General features: G+C 30.1%; 1 long non-coding RNA gene and 1 pseudogene across 11 annotated transcripts; one reads left to right on the top strand and one right to left on the bottom strand.

The window, feature by feature from the left end:
• On the top strand, positions 1,188–4,661 carry LOC109837904. 11 transcript variants are annotated; one of them, XR_002246490.1, is made up of 9 exons: positions 1,190–1,568; positions 1,643–1,737; positions 2,248–2,276; positions 2,351–2,445; positions 2,897–2,984; positions 3,059–3,153; positions 3,630–3,692; positions 3,767–4,400; positions 4,475–4,661. It is a non-coding gene; the product is annotated as an uncharacterized LOC109837904 (long non-coding RNA). The 11 variants fall into 11 exon arrangements; XR_002246489.1 differs by having other exon boundaries at positions 2,214–2,276; XR_002246495.1 differs by having other exon boundaries at positions 2,214–2,445; positions 3,767–3,861; positions 4,372–4,400.
• On the bottom strand, positions 9,947–10,919 carry LOC109839088 (annotated as a pseudogene).

Genomic DNA, 14,966 nt, shown 5'->3' with positions numbered 1-14,966 from the left:
CCCTCTAATAGTAGATCCACCCCTCCTTACCCTGTGGACGTAGACGGTTTGCCGAACCACGTAAAATTAGTTTGTTTGTGTTTGTGACCATTGTAATAGTTTTTAGGATCCCTCGACAAGTCAGTCCTAGAACTGATGAGAGGAAGAGCCAATATCTCACTTTGTTGAGAGGATCCCTCGACAAGTCAGTCCTAGAACTGATGAGAGGAAGAGCCAATATCTCACTTTGTTGAGGTATTTGCTTCAGATTCTTGTTTCCTTAGTGAGATAGGAATTCTTATTGATCTTTCTCTCTTATAGTGCACTAGAAACTCTGCCGAAATTTTCGATGCGCACAACATGAAATAGGATCATTGTAGAAAAACCATCTTAGGTTGTTAAAAAGACTTTATGTTGCAATCAATCATCTAAAATCGTTATTGAGCTAAATCCTTTTACGGTTTTGCCATAATAATTAGCTGAAAAGTACCAATTACATTGGAAAGATAATCCTCAATGGAAGTTAGATGGGCCACCTGAGAAAATTTAACTGAAAAGTGAGCCCAAATGGTTGATTATAATTAAAATTTCTTTAAAGTTAGTTTATGCGTTAATTGTTAATCAAACATGATTTCTATACAATGACCCTATTTTAAAGTTGTGTCATATGAAAAAACCCAATTAACATGTACGTTACAATCACACATGCGAGCCACATAAAAGAAAAAGACAAATAAAATCTATTTATAGTGTAATTTAACCAGATTGAATATGATAAAACCCCCTAACTTTGAACGTTTATCAAACCCCATATGTTCTACAAAATCATAAAACCCCTTGAAGTTTATGGGTTATTATGAAATCCCTTTTAACTTGAAGATTTTATTAAAAAAAATCTCTTAAAGTGTGAACCATATCTTTTACTGAAAATATATTCCGCTACTTAATTTTATACCTATTCATCTGAAAAATTACAGTAAGCCGCTGTTATGAGAGTTTTTTGATAAAATCTTAATTATACCTATTCATCTGAAAAATTACAGTAAGCCGCTGTTATGAGAGTTTTTTGATAAAATCTTAAGAATTAAAAGAGGTTTTTTTGTTAACCCCTAAACTTGAGGGGGTCTCTGATATTTCGCCATTTAACAGCTGCCGTTTCTTTATTTGGTGTAGTTCCGTTGAAACTCATCATTGGAAAATTCCCACCCATTTAGATCAGAGACTCGGTCAGAGAACTGATGATCGTGATATAGTTTCCTTAGTGCGATTATATTACCGTTGAGAGGCTGATTAGAGTCGGTGCTAAACTGCGGTCTATAAAATACATATTGTTCTTCAAAAACCCTAATTCCGAAAAAATCCTCTGCCAAAAATAAACCCGCTCCTGAAAATGTCCCTCTCTCCCTTCTCTCAGAAAACCCTAATTCCCCGTTTCTTTCTCTCCGATCCCTCGGAGAAAACCCTAATCTCCTCTCTCTGTAGTTCTCCGATCTCATTGCTGCTAATTTTGGGTCAAATCATCACGTCCTCATGATTTTTGGTCTGATGCTCGACGGCCAGAAGTAGAAGGAGATTAAGCGTCCTGATCGGTAAGATGCTTGCTTTATTTGATCGTTTTGACATTTTGGGGTTTGTTCTTTGTAGTAATTGTTCCTAATTTTAGGTCAAAATGTGAGTCTCTGGTTTGCGACTTGATGATTTTTGGGCTGATGGTCAATGGTCAGATGTAGGAGGAGGACTCCAAGCGGTGTTGTAATTGTGAGTTTATTCTTGCTTTCTTTATTGGATATTTTCCTGTGTATATATCTTTCTTTATTTTAATTAAAGGATTTGCATGGGTCTTGTTCTGTGTAGCTATTACTACTTATTCTCGGTCGATCTAGGTCTTTGATGTTAATATTTGGTTTTTAGTTGCTCTTTTCATGTAATTGTAGTCGGTCCAAATTTCCTTGTGATGCTAGTTAATTAAGGTATTATGGTTATATGCTAGGATGTTTAAGGTGCTAATTTCTTGTATTCACGTTGTCTGTATATGATTGTTTCATGAACATATGTCTTTGTAGTTGGCCTTAATGACATTTCACCATAAAGTTAAAAATAAATTTAAGATGTCAAATAGTTTACGTAATGACATTTCACTATATAGTTAAAATTATCTTAAGATCTCCAATGGCTTACTTAATGTCATTTCACTATAAATTTGAAATAGTTTTCAACCTTTTCGAGTATCCAAGCTTTACAATTTTTGGTCTGATGCTCGACGGCCAGAAGTAGAAGGAGATTAAGCGTCCTGATCGGTAAGATGCTTGCTTTATTTGATCGTTTTGACATTTTGGGGTTTGTTCTTTGTAGTAATTGTTCCTAATTTTAGGTCAAAATGTGAGTCTCTGGTTTGCGACTTGATGGTTTTTGGGCTGATGGTCAATGGTCAGATGTAGGAGGAGGACTCCAAGCGGTATTGTAATTGTGAGTTTATTCTTGCTTTCTTTATTGGATATTTTCCTGTGTATATATCTTTCTTTATTTTAATTAAAGGATTTGCATGGGTCTTGTTCTGTGTAGCTATTACTACTTATTCTCGGTCGATCTAGGTCTTTGATGTTAATATTTGGTTTTTAGTTGCTCTTTTCATGTAATTGTAGTCGGTCCAAATTTCCTTGTGATGCTAGTTAATTAAGGTATTATGGTTATATGCTAGGATGTTTAAGGTGCTAATTTCTTGTATTCACGTTGTCTGTATATGATTGTTTCATGAACATATGTCTTTGTAGTTGGCCTTAATGACATTTCACCATAAAGTTAAAAATAAATTTAAGATGTCAAATAGTTTACGTAATGACATTTCACTATATAGTTAAAATTATCTTAAGATCTCCAATGGCTTACTTAATGTCATTTCACTATAAATTTGAAATAGTTTTCAACCTTTTCGAGTTCTCAAGCTTTACAATTTTTGGTCTGATGCTCGACGGCCAGAAGTAGAAGGAGATTAAGCGTCCTGATCGGTAAGATGCTTGCTTTATTTGATCGTTTTGACATTTTGGGGTTTGTTCTTTGTAGTAATTGTTCCTAATTTTAGGTCAAAATGTGAGTCTCTGGTTTGCGACTTGATGATTTTTGGGCTGATGGTCAATGGTCAGATGTAGGAGGAGGACTCCAAGCGGTGTTGTAATTGTGAGTTTATTCTTGCTTTCTTTATTGGATATTTTCCTGTGTATATATCTTTCTTTATTTTAATTAAAGGATTTGCATGGGTCTTGTTCTGTGTAGCTATTACTACTTATTCTCGGTCGATCTAGGTCTTTGATGTTAATATTTGGTTTTTAGTTGCTCTTTTCATGTAATTGTAGTCAGTCCAAATTTCCTTGTGATGCTAGTTAATTCAGGTATCATGGTTATATGCTAGGATGTTTAAGGTGCTAATTTCTTGTATTCACGTTGTCTGTATATGATTGTTTCATGAACATATGTCTTTGTAGTTGGCCTTAATGACATTTCACCATAAAGTTAAAAATAAATTTAAGATGTCAAATAGTTTACGTAATGACATTTCACTATATAGTTAAAATTATCTTAAGATCTCCAATGACTTACTTAATGTCATTTCACTATAAATTTGAAATAGTTTACAACCTTTTCGAGTTCTCAAGGTTTACAATTTTTGGTCTGATGCTCGACGGCCAGAAGTAGAAGGAGATTAAGCGTCCTGATCGGTAAGATGCTTGCTTTATTTGATCGTTTTGACATTTTGGGGTTTGTTCTTTGTTGTAATTGTTCCTAATTTTAGGTCAAAATGTGAGTCTCTGGTTTGTGACTTGATGATTTTTGGGCTGATGGTCAAAGGTCAGATGTAGGAGGAGGACTCCAAGCGGTGTTGTAATTGTGAGTTTATTCTTGCTTTCTTTATTGGATATTTTCCTGTGTATATATCTTTCTTTATTTTAATTAAAGGATTTGCATGGGTCTTGTTCTGTGTAGCTATTACTACTTATTCTCAGTCGATCTAGGTCTTTGATGTTAATATTTGGTTTTTAGTTGCTCTTTTCATGTAATTGTAGTCGGTCCAAATTTCCTTGTGATGCTAGTTAATTAAGGTATTATGGTTATATGCTAGGATGTTTAAGGTGCTAATTTCTTGTATTCACGTTGTCTGTATATGATTGTTTCATGAACATATGTCTTTGTAGTTGGCCTTAATGACATTTCACCATAAAGTTAAAAATAAATTTAAGATGTCAAATAGTTTATGTAATGACATTTCACTATATAGTTAAAATTATCTTAAGATCTCCAATGGCTTACTTAATGTCATTTCACTATAAATTTGAAAAAGTTTACAACCTTTTCGAGTTCTCAAGCTTTACAATTTTTGGTCTGATGCTCGACGGCCAGAAGTAGAAGGAGATTAAGCGTCCTGATCGGTAAGATGCTTGCTTTATTTGATCGTTTTGACATTTTGGGGTTTGTTCTTTGTAGTAATTGTTCCTAATTTTAGGTCAAAATGTGAGTCTCTGGTTTGCGACTTGATGATTTTTGGGCTGATGGTCAATGGTCAGATGTAGGAGGACTCCAAGCGGTGTTGTAATTGTGAGTTTATTCTTGCTTTCTTTATTGGATATTTTCCTGTGTATATATCTTTCTTTATTTTAATTAAAGGATTTGCATGCGTCTTGTTCTGTGTAGCTATTACTACTTATTCTTGGTCGATTTAGGTCTTTGATGTTAATATTTGGTTTTTAGTTGCTTTTTTCATGTAATTGTAGTCGGTCCAAATTTCCTTGTGATGCTAGTTAATTCAGGTATTATGGTTATATGCTAGGATGTTTAAGGTGCTAATTTATTGTATTCACGTTGTCTGTATATGATTGTTTCATGAACGTATGTGTTTGTAGTTGGCCTTAATGACATTTCACCATAAAGTTAAAAATAAATTTAAGATGTCAAATGGTTTACGTAATGACATTTCACTATATAGTTAAAATTATCTTAAGATCTCCAATGGCTTACTTAATGTCATTTCACTATAAATTTGAAATAGTTTTCAACCTTTTCGAGTTCTCAAGCTTTACAATGTTTTATTTTTCTAGTTTTCAAGCTTTTCAAGTTTTCCGATATTAATTTTCACTTTAACAAAATTTGACTTGTTCTTTATTTCATTTAATTTTCATATTTTATTTATCTTTTCAAGTTTTAAGTAGTTAGAGTTTTAAAAAAGTTTAGTTCAATGGAACCTTGCTATCCGTTACATTCCTTTTTAAAATTTCATGTTTTGAAATATTTTATTTTTCGCGTATTAGCAGTTTTAGCTTGTTTTGCTATTTTGTTTTGTTCTTTTATTCTTTTGTCCCTAAAGAAGTTATCATTTTGAAATATGTTCAAAATTTACTTTTAACTTCTTATTGAAACTTTGGAAGTTTGAAAATTTCAATCAGGTTGCTTAATGACGCTGTTCTATGGTTTTGAAATGATGTTCTGTTGAAATATCTTTCAAACTTCTCTAGTTTTCAAATAGCACTTTTCGCTTAACATGTTTTTTAACTTTTGCATTTCTTTAGTTAGTGTTTTTTGAACGTAAAAGAAGTTTTGATTTTGAAAAGTTTTCAAAAGTTCCAAGTTTCAACAAATGTTAAGGGAATCTTACTATAATATCCAATACTTATGATTTTTTCTAATTATCATTTCAGTTTATTATACTTTTCATTTCTGTAATTGTTAGAAGTCTTCAAATCTGTGGCCTTTCTTTCTTCATAATCTCATGAAAAGTTATTTCATTCTTCCATATGCTTTCGAACTAATTTAAACTATGCACTACTGTATCATGCAAATTCCTTAGAAGTTTCAAGATTTCCAATGGCATTTTTCACTTTTTATATTTTTTTTGCATTTTCTAACTGCTGTTTAGTGTCTGTGTTGTCTCTCGATGATTTTTCACCATCTTTCCATACTGCATGGTTGCTTGGTTTACATTTAATCTATAAATGATCTTTTTCACCATCTTTCCATACTGCATGGTTGCTTGGTTTACATTTAATCTATAAATGATCTTCCAATATTGTTTCCTCACGAAATGGTTGCTTGGTTTACATTTAATCTATAAATGATCTTCCAATATTGTTTCCTCACGAATTATTCATTACAATATTATCTAAAATACTATTCATGTCTTTTCAAATTTATAAATAAGTATTATTTTCATTTTCATGTAATCAATTTTTTTTAATTTGTTTTGCTGTTTTGTTTTTGAATTTTACTAATTTTCGAATGCAATTTCACATGTTTACATTTCTTTTAAACATTCCAATTTCACGAACATTGTTCAAGTTCTCATAACTTTCCAATTTATCCAAATTTTTTTCAAGTTTTCATAACTTTCCAATCTCAGATTATTTTCAAGCTTTTATATTTTATAGAAAGGTCTTAAGTTTGAAAAGTTTTCACCAGTTTAAATAATTAACATAACTTTCACCAAAATTTTCAAATATTATTTTCACATGTTTACATCTTAAACTTCCTAATTTCTCAATCTTTTAAGTTTTCATAACTTTCCAAATTTTCAAACTTTTTTCAAGTTTGTATAACTTTAATTTTTTTTAAAATTTCTTTTTTATTTTCATTTTGACATAAGTTGATTGTTTTTTTTTATTTCGCCTATTGCTCCAAACTTTTCAATTTATTAAGCGTTTTTTCAAATTTTAAACTTCCCAATTACTAAACTTTTGGACAATTCACTTTAGTTTCCAAACTTTCAGAATTTTCATAAGTTTCCAATTTCTCAAACGTTTTTGACATTTCACTTTAAAAATTTCCACTTACAAAAAGTTTTTAACAGTTTAAATAATAAAATAACTAACAATTTTAAATTTTTTTTCAAGTTCTCAGAACTTTCCAATTTCTCAAACTTCTTTGACATTTTGCTTTAATTTTCAAGCTTTCCAATTTCTCAAACTTCTTTCAAAATTTCATATGAAAAGTCTTAATTTTGAAAAAGTTTTCTATGTTTTAATTGATTAATATAACTTTCACAAATTTTGAAATGCCGTTTTCACATGTTTACATCTTTTCCAAACTTTCCAATTTCTCAAACCTCGTTCAAGTTCTCATAACTTTTTAATTTTTCAACCTTTTTGAGAGTTCACTTTAATTTTAAAACTTCCAATTTCTCAAGCTTTTTAAATCTTTTTCAAGTTTCTTCTTTTAAATCTATGACATAAACTTGTTTTTGGTTTGGCTTAGTTCTCCAACATCTCCATTTTTTTTAACATTTCACTTTTATGTTATAAATTTTCCAGTTTCTCAAACTTTCCAATTTCTCCAACTTTTTTGACATTTCACTTTAATTTTAAAACTAATAAAATTTTCAAAACTTTTTTGACATTTCAATTTATCCAATTTTTCAGACTTTCTGGTTTGTCAAACCTTTTCAAGTTTGAAAGGTTTTTATCAGTTTAAATTATAAATTTCAAGTTTGAAAGGTTTTTTGCTGTTTAAATTATAAATTTATATTATAACTTTTAAAAAATTTCAAATTTGAAACTTGTTATACATTTTTTTTGAACTTTCCAATTTTCAAACATTCAAGTTTGCATATATTTCCCTTTCTCAATATTTTTTGAATTCCACTTTAATTTTCAAACTTTCCAATTTCTTAAAAAATTTTCATGATATTATAAGTTTACAAGTTTTTTATAAATGACCTTTTTTTTGCTTTGACATTTGTCCACTTGTTTTGCAATTTTCTTAGTTCTCCAAAATTTCTAGTTTATTACACTTTTATCAAATTTTCAAAACTTTTGTCATTTCCCTTTAATTTTGAAGTTTTCTAATTTCTTAAACATTTTTTTGATATTTTAGAATATTCTAATTTCAAAAAGTATTCAGCTGATTACTCATTTTACAATATTATAATGTTTAAAATGTTTTCAACGGATTAATTATGAAGTTATTTTCCAAAGTTTTCTAATATCATTTTCATATGTTTACTTTTCTTTTTCCGAACTTTCCTTTATTTCCAAACTTTTTTGAAGTTTTCAAATCTTTTCAATTTTCCAAACTCTTTTGACAATCTGCTTTAGTTTTCTTACTATCCAAAATTTCAAACTTTTTTCAAGTTTTGATAAACTTTTGAAATTCTCAAAACTTTTTTGGCATTTCACTTTTACTTTAAAATTTCCTATTTTGAAAACTTTTTAATATTTTAAATAAAAAATTTACTTTCACAAAAGTTAAAAATACTATTTTCACATGTTCATATTTTTCCAAACTTTTTTCAAGTTTAAAAAAATTTAAAACTGTTTTGGCATTTCACGTTTACCTTAAAATTTCTTATTTCAAAAAGTTCTTAATATTTTATATAAAAAATTTACTTTTAGTAAATTTTAAATACCATTTTCGCATGTTCACATTTTTTCAAACTTTTTTCAAGTTTTCAAAAACTTTCCAATATTATAACCTTTTATTAAGTTTTTGTAGTTTATAAATAAAGTTAATCTTGGAAAGTTAATATATCTTTCACATATTTTCAAATACATTTTAACATGTTTACATTTTTTAAGCTTTCCATTTTCTCAATTTTAAAGAAATTTCTCATAACTTGCCAATTTCTCGAAGTTTCTTGAGATTTCACTTTAAGTTTTATACTTTCCAATTTCTCAAACTTTTTTTTAGCTTACAACTTTCTTAACTTAAAACTTTTTTGAGATTTCACTTTAATTTTCATACTCACTAATTTCTCAAAATTTTTTCAACTTATAACTTTCTAACTTACGAGATTTCACTTTAATTTTCATACTCACTAATTTCTCAAAATTTTTTCAACTTATAACTTTCTAACTTACTCTTTTTTGAATTTCACTTTAATTTTAAAATTTTTTCAACTTATAACTTTCTAACTTACTCTTTTTTGAATTTCACTTTAATTTTAAAACTCTCCAAACTCTTAAACATTTTCCAAGTTTTTTCAAATATGTTTCTTTACACGCCACATAAGTTGATAAGTGCACTTATTTTGCATTTTGCGTAGTCCTCCAGACTTTTCAACTTTTTTTGACATTTTACTTTTTCCAATTTCATAATTTTTTTTTACATTTCACTTACAATAAAATTTTTAAACTTCCTTGACTTTAATCAAGTTTTCAAACTCTCCAGTTTCTCAAACATTTTTACATTTTACTTTAATTCTAAAACTTCCCAATATCTTAAACTTTTTTGATGTTTGAAAAGTTTTCGATGATTTATATAATGAAATAACTTTAATAAAATGTTCAGCTACCATTTCCACATGTTTTGCATTTCTCTACCATTTTCACATGTTTTGCATTTCTCTACCATTTTCACATGTTTTTCATTTCTCCCAACTATCCAATTTCTTGAACTTACAAGTTTTCATATGTTTGTATTTTTCCAAATCTTTCATTTTTTGAACTTTTTCAACTTTTCAAAACTTTCTAATTTCTCAAACTCTCTAACACTGCATTTTAATTTTCAAACTTTGCAATTTCTCAAACTTTTTTTCATGTTTTCATAAGTAATAGAAAAAGATTTAATCTTGAAAAGTTTTCAACACTTAAATAATTTGTATAACAGTCACAAAAATTTTCAAAATTTGACATTTTTTTTTCAAATTTTCTAGTTTTCCAAATTTCTATGTTTTCATAAGTTCTAATTTCTGGAATTTTAGTTTAATTTTCAAAATTTCCAATTTGTTAATGTTTTTTCTACTTTTCAAACGTCCCAATTTGTCAAACTTCTGAACATTTCACTTTCATTTTGAAATATGTTCAAAATTTACTTTTAACTTCTTATTGACACTTTGGAAGTTTGAAAATTTCAATCTAGTTGCTTAATGACGCTGTTCTATGGTTTTGAAATGATGTTCTGTTTAAATATCTTTCAAACTTCTCTAGTTTTCAAATAGCACTTTTCGCTTAACATGTTTTTTTTGACTTTCGTATTTCTTTAGTGTTTTCTGAACGGCTAAAATACCAAATTGGTATATTTATATGAACGTTTTTGCTAGTTTGGTATTTTTAAAAACTCCGACGATGACAATGCATTAAAGCTCGTACTTTTTGTCAATAAGACACTTTTCTCAAAACTCTGACGGGAAATTTTGTATTTAACCCCCTTATCTCCCAAAATTATTAAATTTATGTCCTCTCTCTCGTCCTCCTCTCCCATTCCCCTCTCCCTCCACTGCGGCACGCTGCTGTAAACTGTCCTTGCGAACCCCACTTCACAGCAATGAGGTTCACCATCATGATCGTGATTGGGGGCATCATCAGCGACGTCCACTTGACAACATAGAGGTCAGCAAAGGCGTCAGCATCATCATCATCATCAGGGGCAGCGAGTTTGGAGGTCAGAGTGAACGAAATCTCAATCCCGGCGACGACTTTTAGAAGGCCTTGGATCACAGCGTACAAATGCGCGGAGGTTCCAGAGATGAGCCAGAACTGCTCGTTCCGTCACCACTCCTTAAGCCCAATTCTGGACCATTTGACTTTAAGGACCACAAGGAGCACGAGGGTGACGGTGATGGTGAGGAGGTAGACGAGGAACGTTGCGTTTAGGGTTCGGACTATGAATTGGTCGGAGAGGAGGGAGAGTGCGGGGAGGAAGCAGTAGGCGAGGAGGAAGATGGAGGTGAAGGGGTAGATTCCGACGTTGAGGTAAGCGATTCTTTGCGAATAGGGCGTTGCGGGAGAAGATCTTAACGGAGCCGATTGCAGGCGGTCGGTTAGGTTGATGGGGGCGGACCCGCGGAAGTCGTCGCGCTTGGTGATGCAGTAGATGGAGCGCCAGCCGCGGTTGTGCATTCGGTAGCCGGTTACAATGTCCTCGGTTACGGATCCGTATATCCACCCCACTCGATCGTCCCACTCCGTCTTGTCCTCAAACCTGCGGTAAGACGTTATTACTTGCTGTTCTTTTTTAATTTCCATCGCCTGACATTATTCGAGAATTTGATTCTTCGTTCAGCCTCTGCCATCAGATTTGTTGGTCAGGAAAGGGTTCAGCGTATCATCAGTTGCTGGTGGATTCTGATTATGACTGACGATGGAATCAAGAGGAGGGAGATGGGGACGGAGGAGAGGAGGATGACGATGGTGCGTTGGAGGGAGAGGGGAATGGGAGAGGAGGAGGAGAGATAGGGCACAAATTTAATAATTTTGGGAGATAAGGGAGTTAAATGCAAAATTTCTTGCCGGAGTTTTGAGAAAAGTGCATTATTGATAAAAAGTACGAGCTTTAATGCCTTGTCGTCGCCGGAGTTTTTAAAAATACCAAACTGGTAAAAACGTTCGTATAAATATACCAATTTGGTATTTTAGCCTTTTCTGAACTTAAAAGAAGTTTTGATTTTGAAAAGTTTTCCAAAGTTCCAAGTTTCAACAAATGTTAAGGGAATCTTACTATAATATCCAAATACTTATGCTTTTTTCTAATTATTATCATTTCAGCTTATTATACTTTTCATTCTGTAATTGTTATAAGTCTTCAAATCTGTGGCCTTTCTTTCTTCATAATCTCATGAAAAGTTATTTGACTCTTCCATATGCTTTCGAACTAATTTAAAGTATGCACTACTGTAACTTGCAAATTCCTTAGAAGTTTCAAGTTTTCCAATGGCAATTTTCACTTTTTATATGTTTTTTGCATTTTCTAACTGCTGTTTAGTGTCTGTGTTGTCTTTCTGGATTATTTTTCACCATCTTTCCATACTGCATGGTTGCTTGGTTTACATTTAATCTATAAATGATCTTCCAATATTGTTTCCTCACGAATTATTCATTACCATATTATCTAAAATACTATTCATGTCTTTTCAAGTTTATAAATAAGTATTATTTTCATTTTCATGTAAACAATTTTTTAAATTTGTTTTGCTATTTTGTTTTTGACTTTTACTATATTTCGAATACAATTTCACATGTTTACATTTCTGTTAAACATTCCAATTTCACAAACTTTTTTCAAGTTCTCATAACTTTCCACCCTTCTCCTATTTTTTTTTCAAGTTTTCTTAACTTTCCAATCTCAGATTATTTTCAGGTTTTTATATTTTATAGAAAGGTCTTAACTTTGAAATGTTTTCAACAGTGTAAATAAATGACATAACTTTCATGAAAATTTCAAATATTATTTTCACATGTTCACATTATTTGCAAACTTTCCAATTTCTCAAACTTCTTTCAAAATTTTATATGATAAGTCTTAATTTTGAAAAAGTTTTCCATGTTTTAATTGATTAATATAACTTTCACAAATTTTGAAATGTCATTCTCACATGTTTACATCTTTTTCAAACTTTACAATTTCTCAAACCTCGTTCAAGTTCTCATAACTTTTCAATTTCTCAACCTTTTTGAGAGTTCACTTTAATTTTGAAACTTCCAATTTCTCAAGCTTTTTAAATCTTTTTCAAGTTTCTTCTTTTAAATCTATGACATAAACTTGTTTTTGCGTTTGGCTTAGTTCTCCAACATCTCCATTTTTTTAACATTTCACTTTTATGTTATAAATTTTCCAGTTTCTCAAACTTCCCAATTTCTCCAACTTTTTTGACATTTCACTTTATCCAAATTTTCAAACTTTCTTGTTTCTCAAACCTTTTCAAGTTTGAAGGGTTTTTATCAGTTTAAATTATAAATTTCAAGTTTGAAAGGATTTTCGCTGTTTAAATTATAAATTTATATTATATCTTTCAAAAAAATTTCAAATTTCAAACTTGTTATACATTTTTTTGAACTTTCCAATTTTCAAACATTCAAGTTTGCATATATTTCCCTTTCTCAATATTTTTTGAATTTCACTTTAATTTTCAAACTTTCCAATTTCTTAAAAAATATTCAAGATATTATAACTTTACAAGTTTTTTATAAATGTCCTTTTTTTACTTTGACATTTGTCTACTTGTTTTGCAATTTTCTTAGTTCTCCAAAATTTCTAGTTTATTATTTGTCTACTTGTTTTGCAATTTTCTTAGTTCTCCAAAATTTCTAGTTTATTACACTTTTATCAAATTTTGAAAACTTTTTTCATTTCCCTTTAATTTTGAAGTTTTCTAATTTCTTAAACATTTTTCAGTTTGTCATAATTTTACAATTTTTTAAAATTTTTTGATAGTTTACATTATTCTAATTTCAAAAAGTATTCAACTGATTAGTTATTTTACAATATTATAATGTTTAAAAAGTTTTCAACGGATTAGTTATGAAGTTATTTTCCAAAGTTTTCTAATATCATTTTCTTATGTTTACTTTTCTTTTTCCGAACTTACCTTTATTTCCAAAATTTTTTGAAGTTTTCAAATCTTTTCAATTTTCCAAACTCTTTTGACAATCTGCTTTAGTTTTCTTACTACTTTTTTGAAGTTTTCAAATCTTTTCAATTTTCCAAACTCTTTTGACAATCTGCTTTAGTTTTCTTACTATCCAAAATTTCAAACTTTTTTCAAGTTTTGCTTTAGTTTTCTTACTATCCAAAATTTCAAACTTTTTTCAAGTTTTGGTAAACTTTTGAAATTCTCAACTTTTTTGGCATTTCACTTTTACTTTAAAATTTCCTATTTTGACAAGTATTCAATATTTTAAATAAAAAATTTACTTTCACAAAAGTTAAAAAATTCTATTTTCACATGTTCATATTTTTCCAAACTTTTTTCATGTTTTTAAAAAAACTTTTTTCATGTTCATATTTTCACATGTTGCATATACCAAAACTATTTCTTTTTATATATTTTTTTATAAAGAAAGAGAAAAAAGAAAAAAATTAGTTTTTTTATGAGAAAAGAAAAAAATAGAGAAAACCTAACTAAAACAAATCAAAGCAATCACTTTTCAATCACTCTAATTCTAGGGTTTAGCCTAACTCAACTAGACCAGCTCCTAACCAAAAACTCCTACAGTGAAAAGATTAAAGTTTTATCCAGGTAGTTAGCCAGGTAAGGATAGTACTAGAGGGTGATCAGAGATCAATTAAGTACCTCGTTCCTTACGGAGCGCTTTACGCAACCCCTAAACCTTACCTTAGACACCAACTAATCTGAGAAAACTTAAACCGGTTCACTTAAGGATTTCTTGTTCCTTATTAAGCTCGAATCCTTAGGGGCCAACGTCTAATGAGTTTTATTAGGCTTGGGTTTGTGAAGTGAGGAATTAGTGATTTTTGGGCTAAGAAAAGGGTGATAAAATCCCTCACCTTATCTTGATTATGGGGTTTTGCCCTTAAAAATATTTTTAAGTATGTGCCAAATCAAGATGCTCAAATCACTTGGTGAATTCCTACTATCAATTTGAAATGCAACCCTATGAATTAAAAGCAACTAAAAAGGATGGAAAAGAAAAATGTTTTTTTTTTAAATTAGGGTTAATAATCAAACAAATGAGAAGGGGGGGAATATGTTTGAATTTATTATCTTATTAGTAAATGTCAAAGTGGAGGGTGAATTTTATTATGATCAACAAAAATAAAATCTTTTTTTTAAGTCCTAGTTGTCTCCAAATGTGAAGAAGTAGCTAAAGGATGGAATTAAAAACTAGAAAGAGGACTTACCCGAAAGCAAATCTTCAAATCCTAATTCTCTAATCCGTGATCTTCAAGCTCCAAGCGTTTCCTTCACAAAAAACACACAAGTTAAAGAACCAAAATAATTAAAACCTACTTAAGCACCTTCCCCGGCAACGACGCCAAAAACTTGATGTGGCATAAACATGTACCAAAAAGATTGTAAGTGCACAACCGTATCAAGTTATAGTATAAAGATATCGATCCCACGAGGAAGGTGTTTTTGTAGGAGAAAATATAAAATCGGTTCTTATGTTGTGTGCGTGACAAATAAGAGTGATGAGTGAATGTGATTGTGGAGAGATAATGAGAGTGATAGTGTATAGATCAATGTGTTTGAGAATAAATGTGATCAATAAGGCAAGAAAGAAGAATGAATAAAATTAAGAAACAAATCAAAAATAAAATTCAAGAATGCAAGA

The sequence above is a fragment of the Asparagus officinalis genome, chromosome 4 (assembly GCF_001876935.1).
Source record: "Asparagus officinalis chromosome 4, Aspof.V1, whole genome shotgun sequence".
Lineage (NCBI taxonomy): Eukaryota > Viridiplantae > Streptophyta > Magnoliopsida > Asparagales > Asparagaceae > Asparagus > Asparagus officinalis.
The sequence above is the reverse complement of the archived record's forward strand: the minus strand, read 5'-3'. Positions and strand labels throughout refer to the sequence as shown.